We start from the raw sequence: 15,199 nt of genomic DNA, 5'->3' as shown, positions 1-15,199 counted from the left end.
CAGCGAACACAAATAGGAGGAAACAATATAGCAAAGTGCTTGAGAAACTAATATAGCATTTTGCAAGATGAAAAAAGACGTAAAAAAGGTTTTCGTTGAGAATCTAAAAAAGATTCAAAGATAGAGAAAAAATTAGGTAACAGGTAAATACGAAATTTAGGAGCATCAATGGTTTAGAAACGCTAAACTGCAAATCGAACCGTGGGGGGGATGAAAACAGAAAATAAAAAAATCTTTCTCTTTAATTCTCCATTCAAAAAATTAATTGAGAAATATTTTAACAAAAAATTCAAGAAAGGCAAACTAAACTCTTACTAATAATTCTAGTTCGGGTGTTAGTAGCCGCTTGAACGATCAAGCAGCAGAAGGTTAGAACAACAGACAAGCAGATTTGTCGAAAACCATTGAGGCTAAAAATGTAAAAATGGGTAGAAAAATATGCTGCAGAATATGTAACAGATGTCAGTTTTTCTTGTTTACAGAAAACAAAATCAGCAGAAAGAATTAGACGCTGAAGTGCTCAGTGAGCAAGTTTTTCAATCCACTCTCAATAAGAAAACAAAAAGCTGAAAACCAAAACTTCGTTTGAGCTGCATTTTCTTACTTGACGCTGCCAATTTTGAAAAAAATTGCATCTTAAAACAATCTTTTTTCTCTCCCTCAATACTACGGCATTACAAAAATAACAGCTTACTATTGACATTTCAATCAATTCAGTAATTTTAATTATATGAAAGCAAATCTTAGAAAACAGCGCCCAGCGAACAAACAAAATTTTTCAAATGTTGCAAACAAACTAGAATTATAAAATTTTCAATAACTTTTCCAACAGTAATTTTTACGAATCTATCATACACATTGACCAACTCATCAACTTTTGTGCATTTGGTTGACTGAATATTATATACCACAAACACGCATAAAACCCACGCACATGAAAAACTATGACACAATTGTGTGGAAGCTCCCATGATAAAACGTGGGTGTTAAAATTGAAGCTGCAGAACAAAAACCGATAAAAACTTGATTGAATTGACAGCAAAATTGTTTTCTTGAAAAAAGATAACGCAATTGAAATCGCCATTAAACTGTCTGATCTGCTGCAGCATCCATTTATTAAGCTACCGGATTTATTCAATTTACCACAAATTTCATTGATATCTGAAGCTCACAGGCAAAACATGGAGAAGGTTCAATTGCAGATGTTAACTGTGCCGAATGTTCACAAGAGACGCTGAAGAAATTACAAGAGATCTTCGAACTTATTATTCAAGAAATGAAGAATTATAGGCCAACAAGCAATCAGAACAAATTTTTAGAAGCAGGAACTTGGTAAATATCAGTAATAATTGGGTTGGGTTTCGTTTGTGTGTCCATATGACTGCATTTTGAACTCACATCTGATACAGAGTATTTTTGTCAACGCTTCGATAAAATCTTGAAACCTTGAAGGTCAGTGAAAGATTTTGCAATTTCAGTTGTCTCTGATGCAAACTATTGGTATATATATTGGTTTTTTTATAACAAAGTTGCAACAACTGATGTTCTTTCTAAACAAAAATGTCTTCTCCATGTTTACACAAAATCTGGATGTATATATATATATATATATATATATATATATATATATATATATATATATATATATATAAATCCATTCTTTGTGTAAACATGGAGAAAACATTTTTGTTTAGAAAGAACATCAGTTGTTGCAATTTTATTATAAAAAAAGCAAGAGAGTGCGCCAGTAGAAACACACAACATGCAACTAGTTTGCAATCAAATTGTGCGCGAAACCCAAATACCCCATTCTAAAAAATTAATTGGTTTCTTAACAAAATTAAGTGCTGCTCAACCTATTTGTATCCGCAACAACACCAAAACAGTCGTAATAATTTGGTTTCAAACGTTTTATTGAATCAATGCTTTGCGATCTAGACACAAGTAATATAAACATTGAACAAGCGTAGAAAAGTCTCTAAACTTCAGTTGGACTTAAGTTTAAGCCATTTCTATTTAGACAGAAAAAAGTCTTACTGGTTGCAAAATTTGAGGGCTATTAAGGGATCAATTAGTTTTAGATAATTTAATTTTAAAGGGATTGGTTAAGTAGAGGTAAAAAAGGGAGAACTTAAATATTGACCAGAAGAACTGGAAGGAATGAAGAAGAGGATTGTTTGCTAGCATGTAAACTGTTTTTTGGGAAAACTGTTAGACCTATATCCGAACACCCGCACAAATTATTAGTTACTATCAGGTACTTTTTTATATAAATAAACAAAAATTGTTTACGAGCAATACTTCAATAAATATTTCAATTATTGATGATTCAATCGTCCATCCATAGAGTTTTATCCAGCCAGATTGATGCAAATATCACTTTTAAAACAATTGAATTTTAATTTTTGTTACTTGTCACTTAACTTCGATACCCGTGTAGCGTTCGATCCAATGGTTTTGGAATCGTCTGCGTATCTGAAGCTAAAAGAAATAATTTTGTGGGAAATCGTTTTTGAATTGTTGTTGAGCCTCGAAGCACAATGCTAACTACCTCTAGAACTTTTGTGGTAGTCGCTCTTTCTCTCTGTAGATGGGTTCCCAAGAGAGATTGCCTTTCACTTCTTCAGACCCCTTATTCTCATAAGTTTCAGGCAGAAGAGCTCATCAAAAATTGTTCAAACACAAAGTAGATATTTGCCAATGTTTTTTTGAGCAGTAATTGTGTTTTTTTCAGAGGCGTCTAGACCTAGTTATTTTTGTCGGGAACGTTTAGTTTGTTATTCCGAGGTCTCTGGTGTGTTTCAGATTTGTAGCCCCCGAGAAGGAATTACTTTTATTTTATTTTATTGGAAAGTAAAAAGCAAAAATGATATGATGTACTCAATATTGGGAACACTGAGACCGCAATATCAAATATCACAGCTGCAATATTATTTTTACTACAGAATGCATTCTTTTTGAAACCTACAGCAATACCCACCTTGAAAACGTTGAACTTTCACTGTACTAATTTATTGTCAAGACTTTTTTCTGCTCAACATTATAAGTTCACCTCAGTTACACGTTCATTGCCGTGGCAGCTTCTGGAAAAAAAAATTTGGCGATAGATCTGTCGCTCGAGAAATCTTGAGCCAATTTATTGTGAAGTTTTACTTAAAGCGGTTGGAGAATGATTGCGAATTCTTGGAGGAAATATCCAGCTCTGCAACATTAAATATGTGGAGTTTTTGTGCCATACATTCAGTATGGTCTGCTTCTGATGCTCTCTCCATAATCTCAATATCCACCACTAATAAACCTCAATAGATTTTTCAATTGCTTGATGACCATTGAAGCCTGTAAATAAAAATAAAGTTGTCCTGTTTTTAACTCTGTTTCTCAAAATCCTACGAAATCCCATCCGACCTGTTTGTAGGTGGAAATTGTTTGCGAACTTAAAATTGCACCTCCCTCTGAGACTCTATTGCCTTGGCATTGTATGGTATAGCTATGCTCCAACTGATTGATAGTTTGCTCAACTTGGGTGTAACACAATAAATCATACCTGCACAATGGCTGAGCGCCAGGAAGATCGGAGAATCTGCTGAAGTACTTCACGGATTAGTCCGATCATGATAAGCATTTGGGATACCTTGTAAATGCCTCCTATTGCCAATTGGCTGTAGAATAAAACGCGAATTCCCGAGTTGTTCAAATTTCAGAGATAACCGTGTCGTTTTGGTAGACGGCTGCTTGGTTTTGGTATCATATCCCGCTAGTAAATATTTATTTGAATCCGTCGCAGCGGCTACATCGCAAAAGTATCCAATCGGCTTCAGAAATTTGGCAAAACTGCAAATATATCTACGCCAAATTTCAAGCCTTGTTTTGCAGAGATATTTAGCAAGTACTTGCTTCCCTTGCTGGAACAACCCTGAACACTCAGAAAATTTTTGTGGTTGAAAAGAAATTTTTGTGGTCGATTTGCCCGTAACCGATGACGTACGTCAGTTGTATCCACCACAAAATCCATTTGCGCAATCGCTAATTACTTTTTGCAGAAGCCATTTTGCTCGAGAAATTTTTAATAAGAATTTTGCGTGTGTTCTGTTGTTAAATTGTTTCTCATGCATTTCAGGTACTCAGCGCACAAAAAATTGAACCCTATTTGGTGTTTGCATGCCTATCGTTACCTTTGAGCATAGGTATAAATAGAATTTAGTTTTTACAATTTTTGCAACTTTGTTTGTTTACAAAAGTGATGAACATCATGGTAACAGATAGTTTAAGTGATTCTAACAGTTTAGAGGGGGTAGATTTCCTAAACAATACGGCGCTCTGGCCTTTGATACGTCTAGACCTCAACATGTGCGTTCGATGTTTTGTTGACGAAGTGAATTTTGTCCAGTACTTTTGGTGCGTTATTCTGTGGTCTCAGTATGTTTCAGATGTGTAGCCGCCGTTAGGGAATTTGTTAAAAAATGCGGCCTTTTTAAGAGTTTGTAGTTACTATTTCTCCTCCAGTTTAAATAATTTTGAGAAGCAAAGGACAACAGCTTTGTGATGTACTCAATAGTGGGAACAAGGAGCCTGCAAAACGAAATATTACATTTCCGCTTTCAAAATTGACAGGATAACGTTTTGATTTCAAAACCTACAGATGTATATATATATGCCCCTTTAAAATGTTTCAAATTTACCATGATAAGTATGATAAGTGAGTATCAAGCCTTTTTTCTGCCCAACACTATGACAACTAAACACCTCAATTACACGTTCACGGCAGCATCTTGAACAAAATCATTGGCGTTAGAGTTGTTGTCAATGGAGAAAGTGTTGGAATTGACTTGCAAAACATTGGAGGCAACAACCAGCTCTGCCGACGCTATATAAAAGGAATTTAAATGCTATACATTCATTGTCTGCTTTTGATGATCTCTCTTACTAATCTGGAGCCAAAATACTATTAAACCTCATAAAATATTTCAATTGCTGCATTTGACCTCTAGAGCTTTTGAATAGATAAGAAGTCGTTTCTTTTTTATCTCTGATGCTCAAAATTCATGCGCAATCACTCGGGCCTGTTTGCAGCTGGAAACAATTTGCAACACTTAGAAGGCAGAACCCTTGAAATCCTATCGCCCTGGTAATGTTTGGTATAGCCATACTCCCTCTGATTGACTCTTTGCACATCTCAAGCGGAATGCATTAAATCATACGTGCACAATGGCAGTGCGTCAGGATGCTTGGAAAACCTGCTGAAGGTCTTCAAGGATTTCTCCGATCATGATAAGCATTTGAGATACCTAGTAAAAGTTCCTAAATGCCAATTGGCTGTAGAGGAGCACGCGAATTCTCAAGTTGGTCAAATTTCAGAGATATTCTTATCGTTTTTGTAGATGGTTGCCTGGTTTTGGTATCATATCTTGCCAGTAAGTTTTTGTTTGAATGCTTCGCAGCAGCTACATTGCAAAACCATCCAATCTTCCTTCAGAAACCTGGAGAAACTGCAAATATATCTTCGCCAAGTTTCGAGCCCTGTTTTGCATATATATTTAGCAAAGACTTGCTTCCCTTGCTGGACCAACCCTGAACACTCAGAAGTTTTTTGTGGTCGCAGGGAAACAATTTTATAATCTGTTTGTTGCCATTTTATTAATTCACCCGTAACCAATGATGTGCGTCAGTTTTATTCACCACAAAACCCAATTGCGCGATCTCTAATTTTTTTGGAAGCCATTTTGCTGGAGATTTTTTGTTGTGAAAACTTTGCGTGTGTTCTGTTGTTAAATTGTTTTTCAAGCACTTCAGGTACTCAGCGCACAAAAACTTGAACCCTATTTGGTGTTTGCATGCCTATCGTTACCTTTGAGCATAGCTATGAATAGCATTTATTTTTTTCAATTTTTGCAACTTTGTTTGTTTACAAAAGTGATGAACATCATGGTAACAGATAGTTTAAGTGATTCTGACAGTTTAGAGGGGGCAGATTTTCTAAACAATACGGCGCTCTGGCCTTTGATACGTCTATACCTCAACATGTGTGTTCGATGTTGTGTTGACGATGTGAATTTTGTCCAGTATCTTTGATGTGTTATTTTGTGGTCGCAGAGAAACAATTTTACAACCTGTTTGTTGCCATTCTTTTTTGATTTGCCCGTAACCGATGACGTACGTCAGTTGTATTCACCACAAAACCCATATGCGCGATCGCTAATTACTTTTTGTTGAAGCCATTTTGCTCGAGAAATTTTTAATAAGAATTTTGCGTGTGTTCTGTTGTTAAATTGTTTCTCATGCATTTCAGGTACTCAGCGCACAAAAAATTGAACCCTATTTGGTGTTTGCATGCCTATCGTTACCTTTGAGCATAGCTATGAATAGCATTTATTTTTTTCAATTTTTGCAACTTTGTTTGTTTACAAAAGTGATGAACATCATGGTAACAGATAGTTTAAGTGATTCTGACAGTTTAGAGGGGGCAGATTTTCTAAACAATACGGCGTTCTGGCCTTTGATACGTCTATACCTCAACATGTGTGTTCGATGTTGTGTTGACGATGTGAATTTTGTCCAGTATCTTTGATGTGTTATTTTGTGGTCGCAGAGAAACAATTTTACAACCTGTTTGTTGCCATTCTTTTTTGATTTGCCCGTAACCGATGACGTACGTCAGTTGTATTCACCACAAAACCCATATGCGCGATCGCTAATTACTTTTTGTTGAAGCCATTTTGCTCGAGAGTTTTTGAGACAACTAACTACAAAAAGAGATTTCAATTTCTTCAGTTGAGCTTTAGAGATTTTAAATAGAAAAAAAAGTTTGTTATCTTTTTATCTCGGATGCTCAGAATTTATACGCAGCAACTCTGGACTGCTTGTAGCTGGAAACAGTTTTCAGCACTAAGAAGGCACAATACTTTGAGATCATATTGTCCTGACAAGCTATGGTATAGCCATACACCCATTGATTGATTCTTTGCACAACTCGAGCGTAACTCAATAAATCATGCGTGCACAATGGCAGTGCGTCAGGAAGCTTGGAGAACCTACTGAAGTTCTTCGTGGATTTATTCGACCATTATAAGCATTTGAGATACCTAGTTAACAAAGTTAATGTGTTGTGCAAAGTTATTGCTTCTTAATGCCTAGTTAACAAAGTTATTGAGTTGTGCAAAGTTAATGCTTCTTAATGCCAATTGACTGTAGAAGAAAACGCGAATTCCCGAGTTTGTCAAGTATCAGAGGAATTCGTGTCGTTTCTGTAGATGGCTCACTGGTTTAGCTAGTGAATATTTGCGTGCCTCCTTCGCAGCAGCTACATCGCAAAAATATTCAATATGCCTCAGAGATTGGTGACATTGCAAATGAATCTCCGGAAAAAATCTGTCTGTAATTCACAGAGATATTCAGAAAGTACTTGCATCTCTAGCTGGAACAACCGCTAACTCTCAAAAACTTATTGTGGTTGCAGAGAAGCGATTTTAAAACCCTTTTCTTGCCCTTCTTTTTTGACTCGCCCGCCAGCAACGACGCAAGTAAATACTAAACAATGAAACAATAAATACTGAAATATTGAACAAATGTTACAGAGTTAAACTAAAATTTGAAGAAAAAAATTATATGCGATTTGTTACAGAGGTGATAAAGAAGAATTTTTTGCTTGATAAAAGCAGCTGATTTTATGATTCGAGGCTTTAAAAACAGTGGTTGGTTGTGGTCATGTCAATGGTTACTTTATATTGGTTTACTTCTACCATTTTCTTTGATGGGTTTGGTATTTTTTCATAGTTATTCTTACCCGCAAGGGTCCCTGTTAGTTAAACTAACAGATAACAGTTTTACCTGCTTGACGAATCCCCTCACGAACAATATTTTTCGACAAGTCACGTCAAGGTTGAAATCCGTGACGGTTCTATCATAAGTTATGATGCTTTTGCTGTTGTGTTGAAATCCAGTTTAGTCTTGATTACAATCTGTTTCTGTTGCTGTTATTAATTATAAAATTTATGAATAGTGCATATATTTTGTAATTTATTAGCATGTCACAACTCATTTTTGGTTGTTTCTTTACTGTCTACCTCTAACAAAAATGAGTGTTCAACCCACTCCGAAACTTTTTTGTGCCAAAATTTGAGTTCAATTAGTCTTCTGCTTCTTCTATTAGGTTTTTATCATAAATACTTCGGGCTTCCTCGTTTCTCGTCCTCCTATATATATTTCGCTTGCAAAATAATCTAGAACGATTCCTCCCGACCACTCTTGTCTCGATTTCATAGCAAAGATAATGTGCTGATTTCTGGTGGTTCTTGCCCCTGAGGCAGGAACAAATGCTCTTACAGGTTTGGTGGACGGCTGAAAGCGCTTCGTGGATTTAGTGCCTCGAGCATTTTCTCGATGACATTTCTTGACGTCTCTTCTATTTTCATTCTACTTCGAAGCCTTCTGATATCTACGCCGGAATTCTCCAGCTCCCGAGGTAATCACTCCCGCTCATATACTTGAGCACACATTCCCTTGTTTAGCTCTCTGCTTTCCTTTTAGCCTCTTCTAACTCCCTGTTCAACATTTCAACCTGCCTCCCGCGGGACTCCCGCTAATTGCCAGCGTAAAAAAATGATCGTTTTGTGTCTAGAAGTTGTTCATTTATCCTTTGACATTTTAGCTTTAATTGCCGAAGCTAATATTCGAGCCAAGGCCCAGCAGTTCCCAGCACTTCGCTGTTCTTTATTTTTCTCTGATTCTCTTCAATTTTGCTTGGCAGATCATGCAGCTCCATCACACTAAAGGAAGTCTCTCCACAACACAATACTGTGGGGGATGAAGCTGCTTCAAGGGTACTTGATATCTTTCATTGGACGGCACTCAATTTGACTTTACTCTCATAGTTCGGGTAAAAAATAGCACTAATTGCCAATTTTTAGTTCTGTCACCGCTACGTATTGCAAAATACAATTAATCCAGTGTATAAAGTTCAGTTTTGGCTGTATCGGGATCACATTTATATTTTTTCTTTTAAAACTACAATATTTGTGTCACCGTCACACAGTTCAATTGTGGTCTTTTTCCTGTCAATTTTAGTCCCAAGAACTTTGTTTGGGATGATAAAAATACCCTAATTCCCCCAATTGAAATAATGGGTTGCAGTGCAACTACAGTCTTGGCGCCACTGCGTATCATATTGATTGACAAAACGCACGCACGACACAATTAAGGATTTTCAATCCGATAAAAATAGTCTTCAAAATTGATTACTTCACTGGCCACGTGCCAGTTTCTCTTTACTACCAGGGTAATTAAAAATTAAGTATTGTGCCATTGGTGCCAGCATCTGAAGTCCATGTTGAAAATCTCTGAGGCCTCACGTTTGTATGAGCCCCCTTGTCCCAGGAAAACGTCTCTTCCTGTTATTGTTTTTCTCGAGTGTCTTAACTATTGGGCTGTAATACAAAGTTTGAGGTCAGCATCATTAGCCCTTCCATTTTTGCAGTACTTGACAAATTGACGTTAAATCTGTAAATGGGCATCTCATTGGGCTGATCGATCAATTCTAGTCGTCGGCCATATGTAATCTATGACCCGTTTTGCTTTTCAAGTGCGTTCGTTTAAAAAGGGTTGCAATTAGTTAATGAAATATTTGGTTGAACTCAATTATGAACTCATAAAAAAGGCTTCTGAGTGAGTGGAACACTCATTTTTGTTCGAAGGAGGCAGTGTAGTAACACCTAAACATAACGTATGACTTGCTTGTAAATTACAAATTACAGACACCATTCAGAAAATTGCTAAATTTTTTGAAATAATTAGTTGATTTTAAATCTCTGTTGCCATTATAATATCCGTGCCTTTTATGCTGATAAAGTTTTGGATGGAGTGTCTTGAAAGCACTTTACTTCTCGAGTGTAAGCTAAAGAAAATGTTTAATGTCAAAGACCATATTGAAATTATGAATTAAAAATTTTGAATAAATGTTACAGTGTTAATCTAAAATTCGAAGAAGAAATTTATAAGAGAGTTGTTACAGCGGTGATTAAGAAAAAGTTTTAATACTTGAGAAATTCAACTGATTTTAATATTCTAGATTTTAATTATGGTGGTTGGTTGTGGTCATATCAGTTGTTAATTTTATTGACATATTTTACTATTTTCTCCAGTCGGTTTGGGATCTTTTAACAGTTATTCTTAACTGCATAGGTCTTTTTAGTTAAACTTTTAGATAACAAGTTTACTTGTTTGACGAATACCGTCAAAAACAAACATTCCTTGACATATCCAGTCCAGGTTGAAATCCGTGATGGTTTTCATCATAATTTATGATGATTTTGTTTTTCTGTTAACACGCTGTTTACTTTTCATTTTAATCTGTTTCTGTTGCTGACATTAACTGTGAAAATTTTGAACTGTGTCTGTTTTTTGTAATTAACAAGCATGTCATACGTTCTATTTAGGGTTTAATGCACATTAGGATTAAGCAAGACGAACGCAACGATCGACTTAAGAAGTTGAAAACACTCGAAAAAGATGTTCTCCGCACGTTAGTTGAAAACAAACATCGAGTTGGCGGCTTGGCGTCAGAAAAACAAGCTGCAATCTGGCTAACTGCATTCCCACTAAAAATTATGCAACTTTATTTTTGACAAATCGGAATATCGAGACGTTTCGATTTCAGTACAATCTAGAAGCAAAAAAACACCTACCGACTATGGTTTGGGGACAAACTCTGACTAACTGTTGATCTCCACTGTGCAAGAAGGTTTTTGCGCATCTTATCTTCATCCCAATTTATGTTGTTGCGTGTGTAGTCATTGTGTCGCCTATCATTTGTGATTTTTGCTGTTATTTGTTATATAGTGCCTTGCATTGGGAACTGCGCCTCCCATGCAGCAAAAGAAGAGCACAACAAACATGGATTTTGATATTTGATTTTAATTGCCTCGTGGTACTTGTAAATTTTCCTAGCTTCTTTGGTCATGATTTGGCCCACAGATTTTTAACTTTCGCTTCTAAGAATGTTCTACTGAATCTAGACACCCATGCCTTTTGCTTTTAATTCGTATCGACCGTTGTGTTCTCTGCAAATAGATTTGTTGTAAAGCTTTTGCATTCTAGTAACCGATTTGATGGCTCAAATTTGACGTCATAGCAAACTTCATCCGTTATTTTTCCAAACGGGTCACTAATATTATTGAGTTGATGACCGGTTCGGAAAAACAACGGATGAAGTTTGCTCTGACGTCGAATTTGAGCCATCAAATCGGTTACAAGAATGCAAAAGCCTTACAACAAATCTATATGCATAGAACACAACGGTCAATACGAATTAAAAGCAAAAGGCATGGGTGTCTAGATTCAGTAGAACATTCTTAGAAGAGAAAATTTAAAATCTGTGGGCCAAATCATGACCAAAGAAGCTAAAAAAATTTAGAAGTAACATGAGGCAATCAAAATCAAATATCAAAATCCATATTTGTTGTGCTCTTCTTTTGCTGCATTGGAGGCGCAGTTCCCAATGCAAGGCACTACATAACAAATAACAGCAAAAATCACAAATGATAGGCAACACAATGACTACACACGCAACAACATAAATTGGGATGAAGATAAGGTTTGCAATCCTCTGAGGATCAATTACCTGTCATAGAGGCTAGTGTTGTACTAAACGGGAAACTGATATAATCAAAATTAGATTTGTTATGCTGGAGGGGAGGCTATACATCTAATTAGTCTAGTGATTGATATTTCAAAAGCTGTTCCTAGACCAGAGCATATTGCTGTAACTTTAAAATAATGCTTTTTGTGGTGAATTGAAGTACGCCAGTTAATGAATCATAGTGGAGGTTCAAAGTTCTGTCCATTGGGTGGGTCATACCCCGCTTTTCCCGATTTAGTTTAAATTGGTAACAGGTCTTTTTGGGATGTTTACGATGTCTACTTTTTACGAGGGTCTATCATTAGGAGCGCCAGGCACTCCAGTTGGCCAAAGGATCTGTCATTATAAAAGCCCGGGCATGCTCAACAATTCAAAAGAAGAAATTCATCAACAGAGATGGGATTCAACAATGACAATGGCAGATTCAGTGACATGAGAAAAGCCAAAAAACCAGCTGCGCTACAAACATCAGCTAAAACCACATTTCCACAAAAACATTACAAATAAAAAATGTCGTCAAATGTGGTTTTGTCGTTAACATTGCCCAATACACAAGCAGCATTAGCTATTTGGATTGCAAGGGAGATTCTATGTCTCAAAAATATGCCAGCTCAAGGCTAATTATACGTAAAACAGAGAAATTGACAAAGTTCTTTCAAAAACTTCTCTGTGGATGGTCCCGCAGACATTGGAGCTTCAAGCGCTAAAGGCTGAAACAAATAACATTTTTCAACATGACCTTTAAATTTGTCTTTCTTTTTCTCCTCGATTTCCACTTCAGCAATTCCAGGGTTACCAACCGAGCCCCCAGACAAACGACTGGGAGACAAAACATCCAACACAGTTACATCCCACAAAAACTATTTGCCTTGTTTCCAGGGAACAAGAGTCATACATTCAGTTTTTTTGTTGTTGGATCTGTACAGTTGAGCTGTTTGTCAGACAGGGAACACAAACAGAGGCTAAAGTTCGTTTAAACATGTGGTTCAAATTAGGGAGACGTGAGGTAAGAGTCTCCCTGCTTACCTTAAACAAGAAAATCCACCAAGACCCGAGCTTCAGTAGGTCTTTTCCCGCAAAACAGGTGCTTGTTGTCGAAAAATGCAACAATTTGGGCATGCTAAAACAATTTCGCAGAAACGAAAATGAGCGTCTAGAAGCTCAACAACATTTGATATTTCATCAAGTTTATCGATTTTATCAGGCAAAAGGTCGCGCTTAAAGCAGGGGACCTAAAATAACAAGCTGCTCTATAGCTGTCACTTTTAAACCCGGACATACTTTTTGAAATTGTTGCAGAAATGATTTATGCTGCGTGAATTGTATTATGCTGCCAATTGACAGTTAATTTTTCAGCTTTTATTAGGTAGTTTTTCTGTCCGGTGATAAACTCCATTGTGCTGTCTAGTAAGCTGGCTTGTCTGCACGATGACGGGCCATTTGTGCAGAAAGAATCAATTGTGAAAATTATAAATATTTCACAATTATTAATGCTTGAAAATAGGGACCGTTCGCTTTCAAAAGGAGTGTTTAAAAATAAGGAAAATAAGGAGCGTTCGTTTTATTCAGGTAAAGATTCGATCAAGCATTATCATGCCGAATATACAATAGTAACCTAAGATGACATTTGAGCAGTCTGATTTTGATCGAGATGGTGGAGGGTTTCTTGCAGAATTGTGTTATGTTGCGGTATAATAGGTTTTCCCAAAAAAACAAAATTCATACAGAGCAAAATTTTGACTCAAAATAAGAACCCTTAGAGCTGACAACCCGCTTAAGGTCTTTCAACACAGTTTTGTAATCATAGGCTAAACTGCCATCATCTATGTAACATTCATTAATTTTCGACTGCATATCATTCACAAATACTTGCAAAAAGTGGAGGGGCTCCAGGATCCCCCTGCTGCGTCTCCTCTTCAGATGAGATGGTTGTATTGCCGTAAATCAGGAAACTCGCTTGCTGTAGGGTGAAAAAGCAAACAGATACACACTGGGTCTTATAGCATGCACATGTTTTAACATATATTGCGGTTCAAGGAACTAAGTGCATTTCAAAAACTTACTTGAGGAAAACATTCGTTTTGGGAGACACGGCATTTCAAGAATGTTTCGGAAAAGATGGGCCGCAATCTCTGCTCCTTTGCGAGTGCCACAACCAACTTGAGGTTTTCCAAAGTTTTCTTTTCGTTCTTCTGAGACTTTGGATCTAGTCACAGGAGTTTTACCTCTCGGCAAGTGGTCAAACAACTCAAGTGTTTGCCGCTCACAATAGTTCGCGCGAAAGGTTTGCAGTTGCTGACTGACCATTAGTTACAATGTCTAACATAACTTCCTGACAAAAAGTAACAAAAACGAGGCAAAATTACTTTTTCGTTACAAAACTGTTGTTAACTTGGCCGAGCCCTTCCGGCTTGGATTCAAGTTTAATGGAGACGCAATCTTCTGTCCTTCCATTTATTGTGGGGACTTTCTTCAGGGGCAAGTCCCTCAAAGTCTCGACTTTGCCTTATATTGAAAAAATCATATTTCCGCAAAAGTTTCAACATTTTTAAAAAAGCGTTTTTCTTTGATTTTTGGCAAAAACATACCAGCTGGTAGTAGTTTTTGCCCGAGAAGCACGTTTTTGGCATCAAAAATCATTTTTTTGAAAGTTTGGTATTTTTCGGACAACTATCAAAAAATTAGGGTTAAAAATTCGAAAATTTTCAATTTTTTCAAAATCTTTTTACTGCTTAGCTTTTTTCATGACTCACACACACTATTAATTACTTGGATGGCCGACTTGACTTTACGGAACATCAATAGGTCAATTAGGTTAGCAGTCACTTCTGCCCCCAACCGTTAAAACATTTTTCATCCAAAAAAGGTTTTTGAGTGCTCCTACGCCAAAACTGCACTTCAACGACCACTACTATTTATCAACGACAGAAACCTTTTATCAAAGAAGTCATAAGTCAAAAGTCGACCATTTGTGAGACAAATAAAAAAATGCCAAAAATCGTGATGTTTTGAAAACTTTTGACTTCTGTGACTTCTGACTTTATTTCGCGCCATAACACCCCTACCTGTTCTTGATCAAAGTTTCCTCTGAAAAAAGTGAAAAAAAGTTCTTGCGGGGATGACTTTTTCGAAAAAGTCGCGATTTGACCCCCCCCCAACTGACCAAAAGTGCAAATGACGAAATTTGACTCAAGATGGGACTATATCCAAAGTCATTTTTTCACCATTTCGGGACTGCATGCAAAGTCCCAGTGAAAGTTAATTGCTGTTTTGCGCTATGAGTTAAAATTCCGGTAATGGATCCATGTTGCTCAGCGCACTTTGCAACGACTCTCGCAATGGTGTTGCCTATCACAATGGGCCGTAGACCACCATCTTTTTTAACTAACGCAATTAATTTAGCTCCAAAGAAAAACCGTCTAATGTTTTCTGCGACTTTGTCATTTGCAATAACATTCACCAGTTTTGTTAGACTTTTCAAAAACTCAAGCCCAGCGCTTGCATTAGACTTACACACAAGATCTTTCAAAACTCGAGGAGCCAAGCCAACAGACCTATTCGGTAAAGATG

This window comes from Convolutriloba macropyga, chromosome 1, assembly GCF_964194025.1.
Source record: "Convolutriloba macropyga chromosome 1, txConMacr16.3, whole genome shotgun sequence".
Classification (NCBI taxonomy): Eukaryota; Metazoa; Xenacoelomorpha; order Acoela; family Convolutidae; genus Convolutriloba; species Convolutriloba macropyga.
Note: the sequence above shows the minus strand (reverse complement) of the source record.